The 10,506-nt window shown below is 53.1% G+C and overlaps 1 protein-coding gene across 1 annotated transcript in view; it reads right to left on the bottom strand.

The window, feature by feature from the left end:
- Positions 1–818: 818 nt before the first annotated feature.
- Positions 819–10,506, bottom strand: part of LOC115466715 (twist-related protein 2-like) — a 180,887-nt gene continuing 171,199 nt past the window's right edge. The window contains exon 2 of the mRNA XM_030198150.1: positions 819–987. The gene's annotated coding sequence lies outside the window, so the exon portion shown is untranslated. The remainder of the gene's footprint in view (positions 988–10,506) is intronic.

Raw genomic sequence — 10,506 nt, 5'->3', positions numbered from 1 at the left:
CTACTACTACTACTTGACATTTCTAAAGCGCTACTAGGGTTACGCAGCGCTGTACAATTTAACATAGAAGGACAGTCCCTGCTCACAATCTAAAGGACAAATGTACAGTCAGTCAAATAGGGCAGTCTAGATTTCCTGAAAGGTATAAAGGTTAGGTGCCGAAAGCAATATTGAAGAGGTGGGCTTTGAGCAAGGATTTGAAGATGGGTAGGGAGGGGGCTTGGCGTAAGGGCTCAGGAAGTTTATTCCAAGCATAGGGTGAGGCAAGGCAGAATGAGCGGAGCCTGGAGATGGCGGTGGTGGAGAAGGGTACTGAGAGGAGGGATTTGTCCTGTGAGCGGAGGTTACGGGCGGGAACGTAAGGGGAAATGAGGGTAGAGAGGTAATGAGGGGCTGCAGACTAAGTGCATTTGTAGGTAAGAAGGAGAAGCTTGAACTGTATGCGGTATCTGATTGGAAGCCAGTGAAGTGACCTGAGAAGAGGGGTGATATGAGTATATCGGTTCAGGCGGAATATAAGACGTGCAGCAGAGTTCTGAACAGATTGAAGGAGGGATAGATGGCTAAGTGGGAGGCCAGTAAGGAGTAGGTTGCAGTAGTCAAGGCGAGAGGTAATGAGAGTGTGGACGAGAGTACGGGTGGTGTGCTCAGAGAGGAAAGGGTGAATTTTGCTAATGTTAAAGAGAAAGAAGCGACAGGTCTTGGCTATCTGCTGGATATGCGCAGAGAAGGAGAGGGAGGAGTCGAAGATGACTCCGAGGTTGCGGGCAGATGAAATGGGGAGGATGAGGGTGCCATCAACTGAGAGAGAGTGGAGGAAGTGGAGAAGTGGGTTTTGGTTTTGATACTTTATCATCCTTCCAGGTGGAAAGTATCACATTCTTAATCTGCCAGTTTTGACCACGGAGCTGATGAGACCTTCGACCCTGGCATGTCTCGGATGGTCGGACAAGGCTAGTCAGAGGGCAGAGATGATAAGGGAACCAGCTGTGGGAGAAAGAGAGAGAGTCCGTTAGTCCCTGGAGGCATTATAGTTCCCTGCGGTGGCTGCTGGTTTCTTCGCCAGGGTTGAGATGAAGGGTCCCTATTGGTACCCCCCCCCCCACCTTTGTAGCTGGACTTTGCCACCGCCAGGGACGATGGCCTCATATTGCCTCTGTGGGGAGAATATCGTTGTTATCGGACAAGGGCAAGGGAGAATACATTCGTAATGACATAATCTGTGCGACTGCCCTCTGGTCAGCAATGCGTTCCACTGTTTTACGGGCGCATGACAGCAGACAGGGTATTATGCAGGGTAGGAAGATAACACCTCCCAGCAGGCAGGCCCCAAGGAACAGCATCTTTTTCCACCAGGCCCCCCCAAACAAGGAATCCCACCAACTGACGTCTAACATTGACTTCCACCGTTGGACAGGTACGTGGGCAAGTTTGCGGATATTGGATGCTATGTTTAATAGTGCTTCCCCATTGTCATCAATTGCCAAGCAGCAGTTAGAGGTGTTCCACTTGCCACAGATCCCCCCTTCTTCTGCGAGAATGTAATCTAAGGCTACCCGGTTCTGATAAATGGCTGTCCTCATTTGGTTTTGCTGCCTGGCAATTAATTGGATAGCATCAGCGGTTTGGTTGGTGATGACCTCCAGTACCGCTTGGAGGTGGATAATGCGGTTTATCATATAAACAGGGGTCCGGTATCCTCACAATCCATCCTGGGCCCAGGTCGCGGGACCATAGGTGTCAATAATTCAATCAGGGGGCCATTCGTCAGTGTCCCACTTTTGCTTACCCCCGATCTATATGGACCTATGGGGTCGCTAGTCATCATTTAGAGGGATCCCAAGCTCGAAGCTAGCGGAGTGGGGCAACAGGAAGAAGCTTGGGTAGATCATCCCGAGGGAACAGGAACCAGACCATTTGGCAGGTAATCTGGAGTATGCACTGTATCCGCATATCCAAAACAACCCATCAGGGGCTGTCCAAAATCGGGTACTCTGGTTAGATGGGTGATTCCAGTATTTCCTTGCACGGGGAACACCTTGAAAGGGGTTGGACCCAGAGCAATTATATAAAATAATACTGCTCGTGAAATTATAAGGATGGCATGAATCGTTAGGTGAGCTTCTAGGATACCAGCTAGGAACCGTGGGCCAGTATTGTATTTGAGAGCCATTAACAATGAGAGTCGATGCGCACGGGGTGTCCCCTACTGGGCTGTTAAAGTTGGCATCCGGGTACCGGGCTATGCATTCGTGGCCTATAACGAGGGAACTAAGGGACCATTTTGGTGCCCGGTGAGTATGAGGAGAGACCCCGGTTTGATTCCACACCACTAACTGTTCTGGGGTTACTGGGGACCCCCGCCAGGGCCACGATTCACCAAGGAGGGCCACGATTCACCAAGGAGGGCCCCCCCACAGATCCAACAATCAGTGACGTTAAGGGTCTTGCCTACATGGACGGCCAAGTCAATAAACAGGTTCTTTCCCCTCTGAAAAGTGTCTTCAACATCAGAGGTTAACTGCAGGACAGTATCATATATGGAGGCACCCCCGGGGCCCTTCTTACGGGGGAGCTGGGTGACTCGTGCGATTGCTTTCTTGACCAACTGTTCCTGGAACATGTCCTGTTTCCCTCCCCCGTCGGGCATTCCCCATTGTCCCGCATATGTAGCACAGATAGTTTTTTTTACCTTTTGGGCATGTGCAGCAAGAACCGTAACATACAGAGCCGTATTGGTATGCATGGGGTTTGAGGTTGCCTATCCAATACTTCTTTTTGTTCTCAATGCACACAGTGGGTGGGGCCGACCAGCATTCTCAGTGAACGGAGGTATGGGAGACAAACATAATTCCACCCACGTGGCGCCCACTCCGAACTGGGGCCGTGCAGGGTTTGCACTGCTGGCTGTCAGAGCGCGTTACAAGGAGATAGTTGCAGAGAAAAACCCACAGTATGGAGTGGCTGCACGTACCCATCGTCAGTGAAAACATTTGGGTCGGGGTTAGAGACCGTATCCAAGCCCTTTTAACACCAAAAGGATGATAGCCAGGATTGCGGCCCCGATAATCAGCAAGCCCCCGATACAAAATCTCCACGGGTTTTCTGGGTCAGGGTTACCCATCTGGTTGGTGCAGAGGGTACAATTCGGGGGCCTTACTGGAAGATGTACCCGAGCTTTTCCAGTAGCATCAAGACTACAGCTAGGATCACGGTCCCTATTACCAACATCAGCCCTATAAAGGTCCCATTCCCAAACTTCCAGGTTTGGTGATCCGAATTACTCATGAGTTTCCCTCCTTCTTAACGTCAGTCGAAGAGGGTTATCCAGGTGGGGCGTCACTAGCCACTGTCCGGTAGGGGAGCCGGATCGTGAAGCGGGTTTCACCCTGGTCCAGTGGATCCACGTCGGGTTCCCTGCAATTTTAACAGCAGTTGGAGTAGTTAGCAAGACTAGAGATGGCCCCCTCCACCTAGGTTTCAGACAATCTGCCTCATCCCATTCCTTCACCCACACCTCATCCCCCACCTGGAACTGATGCATGGGGGTAGTCAGAACTAGGGGGGCCTATGCTTTCTGTGTACTGTTGTATCTCCTGTACTGTGGCACGTAGGCCCTTCATCTGCTTCACTAGAGAGCCTTCTCCCTGGACCTGCAGTGAAACGGGGAAGGAGGGTAGGGGCGGTGGTCTGCCATACATCATTTTGAAAGGGGTGAGACCCGTAGCCTTGGGGGTACACCTGAGGTGTAGGAGGGCCACTGGGAGAAGGTCGGGCCACTTAGCTTTGGCTTCCTGACAGAGCTTGGCTAACTGGTTCTTCAGGGACCTATTGGCTCGTTCCACCGCCCCGCTGCTCTGAGGCCTCCAAGCACAATGTAGTTTCCAGTCAAGGCCTAATCGGGTACTGAGCTGTCAAGTCACCTCACTGGTGAAGGCCGGGCCGTTGTCAGAGTTGATTTGCTTGGGGAGACCGTATCAGGGTAAGATTTGGTGGATCAACATCTCCGTTCTGGTAGGTACTGCTTCAATCCACCCGGTGTAAGTGCATACTACTACTAGGATGGCTTTGTAACCTCGGGCAGGAGGCATGTGAGTGAAGTCGATCTAGCAAACTTGGAAGGGACTGGTCCCTCGGAGTATGAGGCCAGGGGCTGGACCTGGCCCAGTCCGAGGGTTGTTTTGGGCACAGGTCGTGCACCTGCTGGAGGCATTCTTAGTCCACAAGTGTAGCTTATTGATATAGTACGTTTTCTCAAGTAGCTGGCCCAGGGCATCTCTGCCCAAGTGAGTTTGGTCGTGGGCTCCCTTGACTACTGAACAGGCCAGGGTCTCAGGTATCCATATTCGTCCATCTTGCAGCATCCACCACCCATTACGGGGCTCCAGTCCTTCCTGTCGGGCCCATTCTTCTTCTTGCGGAGAGTAGGTAGGTGCCTCTGTTGGGATGTGGACCAGGAGTACCGTCTCAGGTGCAGGGGAGTAGGGGAGCCGGCTGGCTTTCTTGGCTGCGTCATCCGCTCGCTGATTACCCCTAGCAATGGGGTCCGTTCTCCCCGTGTGGGCCTTGCAGTGCATCACTGCTACCTTCTTTGGTTTCCATACTGCCTCAAGCAGTTGGCAGATTTCTGTGGCATTTGCGAGCTCCTTTCCTTCAGCCGTTAGGAATCCTCTTTCTTTGTACAATGCCCCGTGAACCTGGAGAGTGAGGAAGGCGTACTTGGAGTCACTGTAGATGTTCACTATCCTTCCTTCAGCCCATTGGAGGGCTCTGATGAGTGCGATCAGTTCTGCTTTCTGGGCCGATGTCCCCAGGGGTAGGGCCACCGCCTCTATTACATGGTCTTCTGACACTACTGCATAGCCTGCTTTCCTGATTCCCTCAATCACCTGACTGCTCCCATCAGTGAACAGTGTCGTTCCTCCATGCCATGGCTGGTCCCTGAGGTCGGGTCGGCTGGAATGGACAGTGTTCATTACCTCCTCGCAATCATGGGTCCTTGCATAGGCGGTCGGTGGCCCAACTGTTTAGGGAGGCTAAAGGGGCCGGGGTTAGGGGTGGAGCCAGGGGTGGAGTTTAAATCCATAATTGTCTGATAACACACAGAAAAAATAAATAAATAAAAGTCACAATTAATACCTTTTATTAAATATAGATATTGGACATGTATCATATGTCAAAGAATAAAGTGGTTGCTCAAAGCACATACTAACCACAATCGCTCAACTGCAAAATCACTATGCACAACTTTGTGCAAAAACACACTCAGAACCTTACTGTACCATAAATATTACACTGGGCAGAACCTAATAACCAATATACCACCCATACGGAAAATGCAGACCGTCAACAATATGAAACAAGGGATCATAATATCACAATTCTCATGTAGAGCCACAAAACATCCTAATTCATGTTTAATGTGGGATAAAATGCCATACATAAGTAAATAAATATAAACTTTTAATGTTGAGCACCTGATTCTCAAAGTGGACATATTCCAAACACTATAATGAAAATAAAATTATTTTTTTCTACCTTTGTTGTCTGGTGACTGTTTTTCTGATCATGCTGGCCCAGTATCCGATTCTGCTGCTATCTGTCCTCTTAACTCCGTTTCCAGGGCTTCCTTTCCATTTCTTTCTTTCCTTTCCTCCTTTCTTCTTCATTTCTGGTCCTCAGCTTCTACCTATTTTCTTTATCCATGTGCAGTTTTTCTCCTCTCCTTCCTCACTCTTCCCTCCCCTCTATCCATGTCCAGCATTTCTTCTCTCTCTCCTGCCCTGCATGCACCCATACCCGGTGACCCTCCTCTCCCCTGCCCTGCATGAACCCATTATACTCAGCGACCCTTCTCTCCCCTCCATCCACAAATGCCCTGCGACTCCCTTCTCTCCCCTGCCACCCCCTCCCGAGTTCTACGGTGAATTCTCCCTCCCTCCAGATCCAGTCCCTCACACCGACCTGACTCTTCAAATTCTTCGGGGCAGGCAATCTTGCCTACCTGCTGCCACCGCTAACTCTCCCCCGCTGGCGCTGCCGGCGTTCGCGCTTCAAAATGGCCGCCGAGACTTACCGGGCGGCCTCCAAGACTTCAGCAGAAGTCTCGCGAGGCCGCCTCTGGAAGTCTCGGTGGCCATTTTTAAAGCGCAAATGCCGGCAGCGCCAGCGGGGGAGAGTTAGCGCTGACAGCTGAGCTCCGAAGAGTCAGGTCGGTAACGTGAGGGACGGGACCGGATCCGGAGGGAGGGGGGGGAGCTGGCTCACTGCTGGGGAGGCTTAGCCTCCCCAAGCCTTCGATACCGGGCGCCTATGGGTCCTTGCTTCGGGTGCTGGCAGGAGGGTTGCAGGGTTTAGATTGGTAGTGTCTTGGATTTGCACCTCCGGGTTCTCGCACAGGAGGGCTTGGTATTTTACTAGTCTGGAATTGGTCATCCATTTGGGTCCGTGGGCCTCAAGCAGTCCGCGGACGGTGTGAGGGGTGGTCACAAGCAGGGTCTGGCCGAAGGTAAGCTTGTGGGCCTCCTGGATCAATAGGCATGCGGCTGCGATGCTCCGGAGGCAGCCTGGCCAGCCCCTAGCCACATTGTCCATGCCCTTAGAGAGATATGCCACTGCCAGATTCCAAAGGCCTGGGTCAGCACTCCGATTGCGAGACCTTTCTTTTCATCCACAAACAGGTGGAAGGGTTTGGTGACATCTGGCAGACCTAGTGCAGGTGGGGATGCAAGGGCTTCCTTCAGGTCCGCCAGGGCCTTGAGTTCATGCTTCTCCCATCTGAGAATCTGGGATTCGGGTTCAGGTCCCTTCAGTTTGGCGTACAAGTCCTGAGTCAGGACAGTGAAGTTGATGATCCATATGCGGCAGTATCCCGCTGCTCCCAGCAGTGCCCGCAGTTCCTTTTTGTTTGTTGGGGTAGGCTGATCGCAAATGGCTTGGGTACGGGGTGTGCCGAGCCTCCGGGTTCCTTCGCGGAGGCGAAATCCCAGGTAGTCGACTTCGATCTCACAGATTTGCGCCTTTTTCCGGCTTGCCCGGTACCCTTGGGCTTCTAACGTCTTCAGGAGGTACAGAGTAGCTGTTTCACAGTCCTTGTAGGTTTCTCGAGCTATCAACAAATCGTCCACATACTGGACAACCGGCCCATACTCGATCTGGTACATCTTCAGATCTTGGGCGAGTTGTTCTCCAAACAGAGTAGGCGAATTCTTGAATCCTTGCGGGAGACGGGTCCAGGTATATTGTTGCTTGATCCCAGTCTGCATATCTTCCCACGTGAAAGCAAAGAACTGCTGGCAGTCTGTAGCAAGCGGTATTGAGAAGAAAGCATCTTTCAAGTCAATGACGCTATACCATTTGGTTTGGGCAGGCACCTGAGCCAGGATGGAATATGGGTTGGGTACTAAAGCGACTATGTCCATAACTTGACTGTTGACCTTCCTCAGGTCTTGGACCGGCCTGTATTCTGTGGTGCCTGGCTTCTTGACAGGCAACAGCGGAGTATTCCAAGATCTGGTTGGCTTTAGGACCTTTTGCTGAAGTAGCTTCTGCAAGTGAGATTGCATACTGTGTCGGGCTGCATACAGTATATTGTATTGGGCCTGATTTACAACTTGGGCATTCGGTTTCAGTTCAATCCAGATAGGGGTGGCGTTTATGGCCAGTCCTCCGGGATTTGATTCCGCCCATACTCCTGGTACCTTTTCCATGAGATGCCTCCTCTGTTGGGGTTGTGTCTTGGGAGTACCTGCTGTCGGCTACCCCAGTAATCAAGGGGGTATGAAGTCTCCATTCCTCCTGAATGGGACAAATGAGTGTTATTGGTTGTTCCTCGAAGGTGGCTTCCACCTCGCCAGAAGGTTTGAATTTCAGAGTAGCCTGAAGTTTGCATAGCAGGTCCCGTCCGATCAGGGGAACTGGACAGCTGGGTACATGTATGAATTGGTGGGAAACGGTCTTCCCTCCGATCTGGATCTGGCGCTCCCACAGGAGCGGTGCCGTGAGGGACTTTCCTGAGGCTCCCATAATCGGTATGGTTTCTTTGGTTAGGGGGGCTATTGCTGTGGTGATGACAGATCTCTGGGCCCCGGAATCCAGCAAGGCTTTCATGAGTTTTGTCCCCACATGGATTTCCACCAGGGGGGTCAGTGGGGACTCTTCCCCCTCCCCCCCCCCCCCCCCGGTCTCCTCATGCTGTGAATTCCTCAGTCGCCTCCAAGGCCATCTGCCACTCTTGGTTTTCAGTTCGTCCGCGGCCCCGGCCTCTGCCTCCCCCTCGTGGGGTTCGTGGTCCACCTGACCTGTCAGGAGGGCGATTCACGTCCTGTCTTTCGCCTTGGCTCTGCCGCCTCAGCTCGCACTCGGCCCTCCAGTGTCCCTCTTGTTTACAATACGCGCACTGATTCCTTCCCAAGGGGGCGTGTTTCCCTTGACTCCCTCCGGGTCTCCCTCCTCTATTGGGTGTTGCCGTTCCCCAACTTCTCGGCCGGGCCTCTTCCAGTGCGGCAGCTAGGAGACATGCTTTCTCACGCATTCTCCTACTCTTTTCCTTCTGTTCTTCCTGATCCCTGTTGCCAAACACTCGGTCAGCCATGGCCTTGAGCTGGCTCAGACTCATGCCTTCGAAGCCCTCTGTCTTCTGTAGCTTTCTCCGGATGTCCGGGGCGGACTGGCTAACGAAACTCATCGCTACCATCTGGCGGTTCGCGGGATCCTCGGGGTCGAACGGACTGTGGGTTTGATAGGCGTCCATCAGTCGTTCGAGGAAGTCTCCGGGACTTTCGTCCTTTTTCTGGCTCACGTTGTGGATCTTATTCATGTTAGTAATCTTTTTCTTGCCCTTTTTCAGGGCCGCAATATATGCCTGTTGGTACTTGGCAATATTATCCCGCCCCTCAGTCGTATTATGGCTCCACTTCGGATCAGCCGTCGGGGCAAGGTCTCAGAGCAGTGGGGCAGGGTCCTGGGCCTGCAGGGCAGCCGCCGCTTTTATCACATCTTCCATGTTCTGTTGCACTTGGCGCCTTTCCTCAGTGGTTAGGAGATACGCGCTCAGTTGTCTGATGTCGGCCCAGTTGGGGTTGTGGCTTGTAAAAAGTCTGGTTACCATATCTATCATCTGTTCTGGTTTTTCGTCGTATCGAGGTCCGTGCATCTTCCAATTGAAGAGATCAGCAGTGGAGAAGGGCACATGGGTGTAGAAGGTGACCACAAGGGGGTCACGGGGGGTTCCGTCCGCATTCGGGTTTGATGGATGGGGTACAGTTCGGTGACTCCCTGACTGTCTGGGCTGGGGGCCCTACTACCCGTCAGAAGTTCCAATTCAGTCTGCCTCGTTCTCTTGGGTTTGGCACTAGGTTCGCTGGGGCCGGGTCTATCTAGGGCACTGGCCGCAGAGTCCGCCGGTCCTGCTTCCAATTCTGACTCCTCTGAGCTGGATTCGACCCGGCAGACGGTCCGGCCTAAGGGCGCTGGCAGATCCGGGTAAACGGGGCTATAGACATAGGGGGTGGAGGCTGTGTCGTGGGTAGGTCGTCCACTTCAGGGTCTGGCAGTATGGGAGGGGCACTGGGCCTGGGCTCTGAGACCTTCAGGGCCGCTGTTATGGTAGTCCCAGTCTTTGCAGCTTGGGGTTGGATGTTCTTCTTCAGAATTTTTCCCCTTTTCTGAATTTGGGCCATCATAACTAGTGCCGCGGCCTCTACCTCTCTCTGTGCCCAAGGGGGAGGCTCTCGGATGACTTGGAGCCACCCATTAATATATGGTATGTCCTCGGGACAGCCGGGGTTTCCCTTGACAATAACTATGTTGTATACACTGGCCGCCCGCTCGTACTCAAAACTACCCGTAGGCGGCCAATCAACTAACTGCCCTAAGCCTGGCCACATTATCTGGCATCTCTGAATCATGCCTGCTTGTGTACACGATTTCAGGTCGAACACTTCACTAAAGTTTTCGGTCATTAGGTCTAGCGGTGTGGACCCACCCCCGCCCATCCTGCCTGCGTACAAAAGGATAGTAGACAGAGAAAAGGGGAAAGGGTAGGTGGAGGGGTAAGGGGTCCCATTCCACCAGACACAGAAGGGTCAACACTCGCCCCGACCAGAATGCGGTCGCCTGATCTGGAAATGCGAGGCCACTCTCTCTCTTTCAGCCACAACAGGAAACCCGTCCTCCCAGGTCCGCCCTGTCTCGGGTGAGTTTCGGGACCTAGTCCGTACTCGGCACCCGGTAAGGGGGTGATCAGGCCCCTCTTCGGCCCTTTAACGGGCCGGTCAGATACCCCGAGTATACTCGCCTGATTCCGATGGAGGACACTGTTGACTGGGTTCAGAGTTCGTCTCCGGAGACCTGAAAAGGCTGTCTTGCTAGGATCTCTCACCCTTGTGTAGGCCGACCGGCCCTGTGCGGTCCCCTCGCCGCGGCCAGACGCTGAACTCAGCGGTGCGCACTCACTGGCCAACCGGAAAGGGGGCCGCCAGTCCCGGAGCGGCCGTGCTGCGAGGG

The sequence above is a fragment of the Microcaecilia unicolor genome, chromosome 3 (assembly GCF_901765095.1).
Source record: "Microcaecilia unicolor chromosome 3, aMicUni1.1, whole genome shotgun sequence".
NCBI lineage: Eukaryota > Metazoa > Chordata > Amphibia > Gymnophiona > Siphonopidae > Microcaecilia > Microcaecilia unicolor.
Note: the sequence above shows the minus strand (reverse complement) of the source record. Positions and strands in the feature narration are given on the sequence as shown.